Raw genomic sequence first — 10,831 nt, forward strand, 5'->3', positions numbered from 1 at the left:
GCGAGTCACCATATTCTTTTAAAAAAGATCATGTGGTCATTAAATGAATTCACCATATCCTACTGGTGGTTTTTTTACCATTTTCTGCCAGAATCTGTTACAAATCATGGCCATATGATGGCAGGACGCTGCAACCAGTCATAAATGTAAACCAGTTGCCAAGCCCCCGAAATACAGTCCTGTGACAATTTGTGCCTCCATGTCTGTGGAAGTCATATCTTCAAGGACATGTCATAAGTAGCTTTTTTGAAGTCCGTCACACGTCATAACTTTGAAAGGTTGTTAAGTGATGGGTCCTAAGACTAGGAATATCTGTTAGAGCTTTTTTTAAAAAAAAAAACTCCATCCATCCATTATCCATCCAAATAAGTGTCCTCAGAATGCATTAAAGTAATAAAAATTCTAGGTCACTGATGGTGAACCTTTTAAGAGACCGAGTGCCCAAATTGCAACCCAAAACCCACTTATGTATCATCGGGTGCCGGGTGGGCGTGGCCCATTGGGTGGGTGTGGCCCTTTGGGTGGCCGTGGCCCATTGGGTGGCCGTGGCCCATTGGGTGGGCATGGCTGCGGTGGTAATGGCAGACTGGGTGGGACTAAAAAGTTCAATCAATCAATTCCAACTTTGCGAGATCTTTTTTTTTTCCCCATGAGAAGTTAAAATTGATTGATTGATTGAACCCTTTTTTTTTTTTGCACACAGTGGCAGAAGCCTAAAGCGAAAAGGTTTTATAAAATCCAGCTGAAGGCCTAGGACTGGGGCGACGGCAGGCGTGCCCACAAAGAGGGCTCTGCGTGCCACCTGTAGCACGCGTGCCATAGTTTCGCCACCACGGATCTAGGGTTTGTAGCAATTGGAATGGTTACAAAGACCAAGGAGCACGGCTCAGGAATTCTGGGAGTTGAAGTCCACAGGTCGTAAAGGGGCCATGGTTTTGAACCCCTGTTCTAATTTATTTGTCTACCTTTATTTATACATTTGGATTCATTAATCCCCTTTCAAAGCAGATTCCCTTGGGCCTTATGTAAATAGCAAAACCGGATAAAACATAACACAGCAACAATCCAATATGCTCATTAAAAAAATCGCAGCATAAAGTAAAATTACCCACCTGGTCGTTCCCATACAAATCACAGCAGCTTTAAAACCACCACTGGTACCGCGGAGGCTAAAATCCACTAAAATCTTTACCAACCCAGATATTCTTTAAACTCCCTCCACGAGAGACAATAAACAATAAAATGCCAAAGATGGAGGGTGCCACAGCATCAGGATGATCCTTTTAACTGCAGGGCCAGAGATATTTCTTTGGAGTATGGCAGCTGCAGCCATTCCCCTCTGCACTCCGTTGCAGGAAGCAAGCAGCCAACATACAAATGTATGGCAACCAGCATTACGAAACCTAACATTCCCCAGAGGTGGGCTGTGTTGTTTGTAGAGCAGCTGTCTGGAATGAGAAGGGTTAAGAGGTGACCACTTTTGCCCTCCCTTCAAATGCCACCTCAAGCAGTATCTGCCCAGGCTTGGTCTCGTGGCCCAGCTGGCCCTGGCAGTAATTCTCTCTCCCATTTATAGATTAATTCACATCTGATGAAAAGCAGAGTTCAAACCCAAGTAATCTTTTAATAACCACCTGGCCCCTTTGCTTATTAAAAATACACTAGATAAGTTGCTTGCTCAGAACTGTCATGCCACAATTTATCATGAGTTGGAAACTGACTGTCTTGACGCCAGCTATGTTCAAGAGCTGAGCTGGTTTGTTTCTGGCTCAGCTACGTGGAACTGTTCCTTCGATTACAGAGATTCTTGTCTTTTGACTACCAGGGATTCAGCTGTCCAAACAGGTCCTCCAAAAGGAAAGGTGGCCGGTTGGCTATGCAGTTTCCCCTCATTGAAACTGCCTTGATTTTCTGTCTTATGAACAAACAGGTGCAATTTATATATATTTTTATGTATGGGGGCACAAGGCAACCTGTGGCCATTTGGAACAAAGAGTCTTTGCTCTTTGTATCCAGGGCCCCAAGTCAGAGGAAGAGGATCGTGGGTCATCTTGAGGCTACTGGCAAGGGAATGTTATTCTGTTATTCTGATTCATGGATGGAAAACCATGTAAGCTGCCAGTTGTGGATAAACAAGGTGAAAACAGAAAAGGAGAGAGAGAGAGAGGGAGAGAGAGAGAGAATGAGAAAGAGAAAGAGAGAGAGAGATGGATGGGAAATCAATCAATCTAATTTCCAGGAAGGACTGAGCCTTGTTCTCTATTAAAGCTTTTGTATTTAGGATAGTGTTTCACAATCCTAGCAACTTTTAAAATGCATGGACTTCAACTCCTAGAATTCTGGAAGTTGAAATCCATACATCTTAAAGTTGAGAAGCACTCATTTAGGAGTTTTGACTAACCAACAAGTTATGGCTTGTTGGACAGGCTGCTAGGGAACAGTGCAGACCTAGAAATATTTTGCACTTCAGTTAGATGCATTGTCAGAACCTGTTTTACAAGTCAGGGCATCCTCACTCATTGTCTCTGTATGAATTAACCATATTTCACCTTTCATTTCCATACTGTGACTCACAAGTAAAGCAGAATCCTGCTTCTTAATTTTGCAAGTCCAGCAATCAAGGCAGGTTGAGTTTCACTTTGTTTATTCTGGAAAAGTGTTTTCATTCTACGCAATAAACAGATCCAGGTGTTTTGGGGTTTTTTCTCACAAGGATATTAACACTGGCTCCTTAACTATCACTCCGACTCTGAAATAAGTCTCCCCTTAACTTTAGGCATAATAGAGGACAGCCAGATCCAACTTGGCTCTTTCCAGATGCGTTGGGACTAGAATTCCCCAGCTATTGGCCAACAGTCAGAATGTAGGGGAGCTTAAAGTCCAAAACATCTGGTGGACACAAGATTGCCTGCCCCAGCTTTCATCCACGTAATCCTCCGGGCGCATTAATTGTTCTCCTTTTTGCCTCACCACACAAACTGGGAGCGGTTGGGAATAGAATATGGATCATTGCTCCAGACACCAATTGCAGAAAGTCAGCTCAGGGTGAAGCAACAGGTGTGAACTTGCGTCTCTCCAAGAATATCAGACTTATTCAATTGGGACCTGGCCAAATTGGGATCTAAGGTATCTAAAAGCTACCTGGGGTTAACCTCTGGATTTTCAAAGGAGCAGTTGGATGCAAAGGTCTTCTTCTTTAGAGAATGGCAGCTTGGATAGTATTTCTACAAGCGGTTTCTAGAGCCTGCAATTCAGCTGTCATGGTTTTTTGCAAATCCGCCTGGCTTTTAATTATCTTCTATTGCCTTTTAAAAGAAGGGCGATTATTTTAAATAATTAATCTGGCTGTGTGGAAAATGCAAAGGCCTTTGCAATTTCATATTGCTCACTTTCTGCAAAACAGGAGAAGAGTCCTGTTTTAGAGATTATCTTTCCCTAACGGGGGTGGGGGTGGTAGGAGGGAGGCTCAAAGGCTGTTTAACAAATCTCAGGTTAAGTACTGGCTACCTACTGCAGGGGTCCCCAACCTGTGGGCCACGGCCTCTTGGCCACCGGAGGTGAAAGGATGGCCAGCGCACACACGTGTGTATGTACTCACTCCCCCACACACTTGCGCTAGCACCACCCTGAGCACCCCACCGACGCTAGCACCGCCCAATTTGCAGTACTTGCGCTGCCTGTTTGCGTGTGCACATGCGCTCATTTGTGCGCACGCACCTGCGCATAACAGTGCCTGCCTCCCTTTCCAGGCTGCCAAACCAGAACAAAAGTTGGAGACCTCTGACCTAGTGTACAGGTAGTCCTACCGACTTACACCAGTTCATTTAGTGAGCTTCCAAAGTTACAACAGCAATGAAAAAAGTGACGTACAGCCATTTTTCACACTTAATGACCGTTACGGCATTCCCCATGATCACGTGATCAAAATTCGGATGCCTGGCAACTGACTCCTATTTATGACGGTTGCAGCGTCCAAGCATCATGTAATCCCCTTCTGACAAGCAAAGTCAATGGGGAAGCCACATTCACTTAACCACCGTGTTACTAACTTAATACCTGCAATGATTCACTTAACAACAGTGGCAAGAAAGGTCGTAAAATGGGGCAAAACTTCTTTGCATAAATATTTGTTTATTAAGCATTTTCATAGAAAACTGAATGCTTCTCAAGGAGAGAAGCAACCTAGAACTAAGGAGAAACTTTGTGACAGTTAGAACAATTAACCAGTGGAACAACCTGCCTCCAGAAGCTGTGAATGCTCCAACACTGGAGGTTTTTAAGAAGAGATTGGACAAGCATTTGTCTGAAATGATATAGGGTTTCCTGCCTGAGCAGGGGGTTGGACTTGATGACCTCCAAGGTCCCTTCCAACTGTTATTATAAATCATCCATTCATTTTTTTCTTCTTCTTTCAGTACAGTATAAGATTTGCAATAAAAAAATGTTTATTCTTTGACCAAACAGGTCAATTTTACCATTTCTGTAGATTCTGACATTTTCAAAATCATTTGTTCCCCCTTGGTGGGAATATCATTATTCTTCCATCATTGTGCATACATAGGCAATACAATAATTTTGCTGTAATTAGCTTCTGAGATTACCTAGTTCACTGTTTCTCAACCTTGGCAAGTTAAAAAGATGGGTGGGCTTCAACTCCCAGAATGCTTTGTGCCAGTTGGGGAATTCTGGGAGTTAAAGTCCACCCATCTTAAACTTGCCAAGGTTGAGGAACACTGACCTAGTTTACAGGTGCAGATACATCCCGGGAAAGCAAGCTCTTTTGTTTCATAACCACTTTCTTAAGCAAATTTGAGCTTCATCGTGCAAAAAGCATGGATGCTACATAGCTAGAACTGGGGGGAGATATCCGTATGAGTAGCACGAAGACCCCACTGAGTTTCAGACATGTATGTTTCAAGTGTGATGACGGTCAATTAATCTGCCTGCTTGCTCCGTAAACAAATGAATTAGGAAGCTGGAAATGTGATTGAAATCAATTATTTAAATGGGCCTTTTTTTTCTCAGCGATTGAAATACTTTATTTAAAATTACTTCAATTTAAAATCAATGCAGCCTGGGGCATACATAGGCAGTTGAGTACTATTTGGTGGGTTCTGCCCCCAAAATCAGATATTCTATTCTTTTAATTAACAGTTAATGTCACTCCAACCCTCCATCTGAAGTGGCGCTTTATGGATAGAGCCTTTTCTAAATGACAGGCAGGGCTGTGATGATACATTGAAAGAATTTTAAGTTCCATTTTCTAACTGCCAAAGGGTCAAAGAACCTCGAAGAAAAACTTTTTAAAAAACAACATGACAAAAACTCAACCCGTTTTGAGGCAAAGGAGGGTGAGGAGTGGGATGACAATAGCACTTCTCCCCCCCCAAAAAAAATCTAAAGCACGAAAAGGGACAGATGCTTTTGGTCACTTTGGAAATTGTGGCCATCTTTAAAGGCACCCAGATCTGCACTTCTTTCTCTCTTCCAATCAAGCTTAGAGCAGGGGTCTCCGATCTTGTCAATTTTACGATTTGTGGACTTCAACTCCCAGAATTCCTCAGTCAGCCTCTGGTTTAGAGAACTGAGGAATTCTGGGAGCTGAAGTCCACAAGTCATAAAGTTGCCAAGGTTGGAGACCCCTGCTTTAGAGGACTGAGTTGGGCAAGTAAAAATAATAATAATAAAGACCGAATCTTTTTTTGAAAAATGAGTCTTGTAAAGAAAAGAAACCGCCAGTTGCAATCTGCAGTCAGAATTTTGCTTCTGGCAGGTGAGATGTCTATCTGGTAAATCTAATGGAAAAGTGGGGGGAGGGAGGGAGACCCCCAAGGACATTAGACTCTGGAGATGAATTAAGGTCTGGGAGTTGAAAGAAGAAAGTGATGAGTTATTGGCATATTCTAAATATAGACAGTGCAGGCAAAAAGCTGTTTATGTTGCATCCATAGTCTGTTATGTGCCAGAGGAAAAAAATATTAATTGAGAATTTGATAAATCTTAGAAATTGTATCCTTCTGCCTGGCGAGCAATTGTTTCAGGAACTGATTTAAGTTTGGAGAAATTTTCTTAATCTCTTCCTCTGCAGATTTGGTGGTAAGCAAGGGACCCATCCTTGGAGTAGCCAATAATAAGATTTAAATATATAAACTGAGTGCCAGGAAATATTTCTCAGGAATGTCTTGAAGGATCTTTGAGGGGTCTCTCTTTCGCCATGTCTTTCCCTCTCCCCACAGCGAGGCAGGACTCGACTTACAACCGTTCGCTTATTGTCCATTCAAAGTTACAACGGCACTGAAAAAAGTGACTTAGGACTGATATTCACACTTACGACCGTTGCAGCATCCCTGCGTGATCAAAAATTTGGGTGCTTGCCAACTGGCATGTATTTAGGACAATTGCAGTATCCCACATCACCATCTGCAACCTTCCCAGCCGGCTTCCGACAAGCAAAGTCAAGATGTGCTTAAATGACCACATGATTTACCTCAGGGGTCTCCAACCTTGGCAACGCTGAGACTTGTGGACTTCAACTCCTAGAATTCTGGCAATTGAAGTCCACAAGTCTTAATGTTGCCAAGTTTGGGGAGTTCTGATTTACCTAACAACTGCAGTAGTCTCCTTAAGAACCGTGGCAGGAAAGTTCATAAAATGAGGCAGAATTCACTTAACAACTGTCTTGCTGAGCAAACGGACATTTTATGCTCAATTGTGGTCGTAAGTCAAGAATTACCTGTATTGACAACTCTGGTATAGTCCAGACCAGGAAACCAAAATCATGAATACTGATATTTATTGTAAGCAGTGCTGGGATTCAGCCAGTTTATTTTATTATTTATTATTAATATTTCTATACCGCCCTTCTCCCGAAGGACTCAGGGCGGTGTACAGGGCAAGAATAAAACACAAAGCTACAAAAATTAAAAAGTAATTAAATACATGCCCAACAATAAATACATTAATAAAACCCCAATAAAATGATACTAAAAACCCCACCAATCCCCCCTCAGGCCAGGCCGGCTTGTTCGAACAGGTATGTTTTCAGATCGCGGCGAAAGGAGCGAAGATCGGGCGCCGTCCGGAGCTCAACCGGTAACTGGTTCCATAGCTCCGGGGCGCCCACAGAGAAAGACCTCCCCCTGGGGGCCACCAATCTACATTCTCTGACCGGTGGCACCCTGAGGAGGCCCTCTCTGTGGGAACGCACAGGGCGGAGGGAAGTTGACGCCGGCAGCAGGTGTTCCCTGAGGTACTCCGGACCCCTGCCATGTAGGGCTTTAAACACCATGACTAGTACCTTGAATCTCACCCGGAAGACAACTGGCAACCAATGCAGCTCACGGAGCAGAGGTGTAACATGGGAGTATCGGGAAACTCCCAACACAACTCTCGCGGCTGCATTCTGTGCCAGTTGGAGCTTCCGGGTGGTCCTCAAGGGCAGCCCCATGTAGAGAGCGTTGCAGTAGTCTAGTCTAGTTCACACCACTTTAGCAGAACCAGTAGCTAATTTTTGTTGCCCAGGCCCAAAATGGACTTCCAGAAGGGGCATCCACACAGAGAACTGGTTGTTGACATGTTTGAATCCCACCACTAATTGTAAGGTTATAATAACAGAATCTTGCAAGTCTAAAAGTGCTTCCCCCTTTCCTTGCTTTTATGTTCCCAAGGACTAGGAAAGATAAATTCTGAAAAGCTTTCTCCACTACCATTTGTGCTTTGCAGGGCTTTTTTTCTCATAGAACGCTCAGAACGGAGTTCCGGCACCTTTTTTGGATGGAACCTTGTAGGGTAGGCAAGGCGGGTTGTATGATATGTGTGAGTTCTGGCACCTTTTTCTTTTACAAAAAAAGCACTGGTGCTTTGGATTCAGATGTCTCTTCTCAGACCTTGTCTAGGCTGTGGCTCTTCCATGTTGGCTAAGGAATCCTCTCCCATGTTGGCTAAGAAATTCTAGGCTGTGACTCTTCTAGGTTGGCTAAGGAATTCTGGGAGATGAAGTCCACTCCTCTTAAACTGCCATAGTTGAGAAGCACTTGAGAAGATAAAGATTCTCAACCAGTTATTATTATTATTATTTATTTCTAAAACCGTGCAGGTCAGAAATAAAAGCTGCTATCCTGAAGCTTCTAATAAATTCTTTCAGTCTTCCCCAAGGTGAATGAGGAAGATTTTCTATCCCTATTGTATTCACTACCTTTGCAACCTGTTATTTAAGTGTCGAAAACTGAACGAATGTACTAGCAACCTAGGACTGGAGTGAAATTAAAGCTAACAGATGTCTCCTCAAAAGCAGCGGGCTTCACAGCCAGAGGCATACAAACCACGACCATGAATGATGCCCTGGTGTTGGAGTGTTAATCACGGCCCATGGTTATAGGAACTCTGAGACAGTCAGCAAGATCTAAGTGGATTCTGCTGAGTTAATAGTTACAGGGGTGAAGGGGGGGGGGAAGGTATGTTGCCAGTAAGAAAAGAGAATGGAGGGAATCCATTTTACCCGAGTGCCCCACAAGTGGAGTTTGGAAATACCATTTCAGGAAAGGTGAAAGTCACATCGGAAGTCCTCTCCTGACGGAGAACCTGTGTCCTTGTTCAAAAATGCTTAAAGCCAAAATGTCCATATGTTGTCTGGTGGTGCTGATGGCAGGCTAGACCTGAACTGAATATTCTCTTCCAAAGTACAGGTAGTCCTCGGCTTATGACCACAATTGAGCCCAATGCTGCTAAGCGAGACACTTGTTAAGTGAATTTTCCCTTATTTTGCGACCTTTCTTGCCACCATTGTTAAGTGAATCACTGCAGATGTCAAGTTAGTAACACGGTTGTTAAGCGAATCTGACTTCCCCTTTGCTTGTCAGAAGGTCACAAAAGGGGATCGCATGACCTTGGGACACAGCAACGGTCCTAAGTATGTGTCAGTTGACAAGGATCTGCATTTTGATCACATGACCTTGGGCAGGGGTAGGCCACCTTGGCTCTTTGATGACTCGTGGACTTCAACTCCCAGAATTCCTGAGCCAGCCATGATGAGGGAAAAGGGAGAGATTTCCAAGCTGAGCCATGCTGGCTCAGGAATTCTGGGAGTTGAAGTCCACGAGTCATAAAAGAGCCAAGGTGGCCTACCCCTGGCCTAGGCCTAGGCCGCTTTATGACTCGTGGACTTCAACTCCCAGAATTCCAGAGCCAGCCATGATGAGGGAAAAGGGAGAGGTTTCCAAGCTGAGCCATGCTGGCTCAGGAATTCTGGGAGTTGAAGTCCACGAGTCATCAAAGAGCCAAAGGTGCCTACCCCTGACCTTGGGGATGCTGCAAGGGTCGTAAGTGTGAAAAATGGTCATAAGTCACTTTTTTCAGAGCCATTGTAACTTCGAACATTCAGTAAACCAACTGTCGTAAGCCGAGGACTACCTGCAATCTCAAGGCAGAATAAGAATCAAACACTGGAAAGGAATCATAGATTGTGGTGTTTATCTTCACTTGCAACCATGAGTTGCATCCAAACCGTAGCAGAAACGTGTCCAACCAACATGTTTTGTTTTTGTTGTTTTTTCCGGCTTCCCCTCAAAAGAGGAAAAGCCGCTATGAATCGGTTGGCTGGGAGCAAAATGGGTGCAACTGATGACTGGTACCTAAACATCCCATTCCACTTTCAACTCCTCCCCGGAGGAGAGGCTGGCTTAAAGTCTCCCTGGAGCAGTGTTTCTCAACCTTGGCAACTTGAAGACATGCGGATTTCAACTCCCAAATTCCCCAGCCAGCCATGCACCCAAATTGGGGTGACGTGATTGTGGGGATGCTGTGATAGTCATAAGTTCAAGGACCAGCCGTAAGACACTGATTCCAGTGCCATTGTTGCTTTAAATAGTCACTAAATGAATGCTTGTAAGACGAGGACTAGCTGTAGGTTGAAGTCAGCAGCTTTTTGTGCAGGAGGCAGAGATTTCCTTTTTTAAAATTCACCTTTAAACCATCCTTCCCCAACCTCTTCAATCTTTCAAACCCTGACATTCCTTGTTAGCTTCGTAGGTATTTATTATAATTGACTTGTACTTTGATCGTGCTGACTTGCCATGAAATAAGGCAGCCTATTAATGCTTTAAATATTTAGCAACACGTTGGATGGAGTTATGTTTTCTAACCTGGGAGAGGAGCAGACGGTAGCCAGGCCCTTCAGTTCAACTTGGCGATGGAGGGAGATTGGCATGTGTGACAGGAGGACACACACATCCAGGGATTGTTTAAGAGGGGCAGCCCTGTGACTAGGGCACAACTCACGACACGCAGCAATTCTTGCCAGAAGACTCTTTAATGACTCTCCACAAATGTTCCTGCAGTTGAAAACCTCTACAGAAAGAAAGAAAAACAGCCAAGTTAACAAGGCCATATCTCTGTATGGTCCCCAGTGCTCAAGCAAGCAAGATTACAACTCCTCTTGAAGATACAGCAGCCTCCAGTGAGAGCATTAACAGTCACAGGGAAGTTGCAGGGAAAGAAATGTTTGTAAAGTCAGGAAAGATATTCAGACTTCAGTATCCTCACTTTCTGACCACAGTTGGAACCAGATTTTCCATTGCTAAGCAAGGCAGTTGTTAAGAGGCAAGCCCAATTTTTTGACCTTTTTTTTTGGCCAGGATTGCTAAGCGAATTCACCACAGTTGTTAAATGAATCATGCAAAATCATGATTCACTTAACAACTGCACATTGGGGGGATGTGATAGCAGTCTTCTAATATTTAAGGGGCTGCCACAAAGCTATCCTCCAAAGCGCCTGAAGACAGGACAAGAAGCAATGGGTTGGAAACTCATCAAGGAGAGAAGCAACCTGGAACTA

Source organism: Vipera ursinii (genome assembly GCF_947247035.1).
Source record: "Vipera ursinii genome assembly, chromosome: 9".
Lineage (NCBI taxonomy): Eukaryota > Metazoa > Chordata > Lepidosauria > Squamata > Viperidae > Vipera > Vipera ursinii.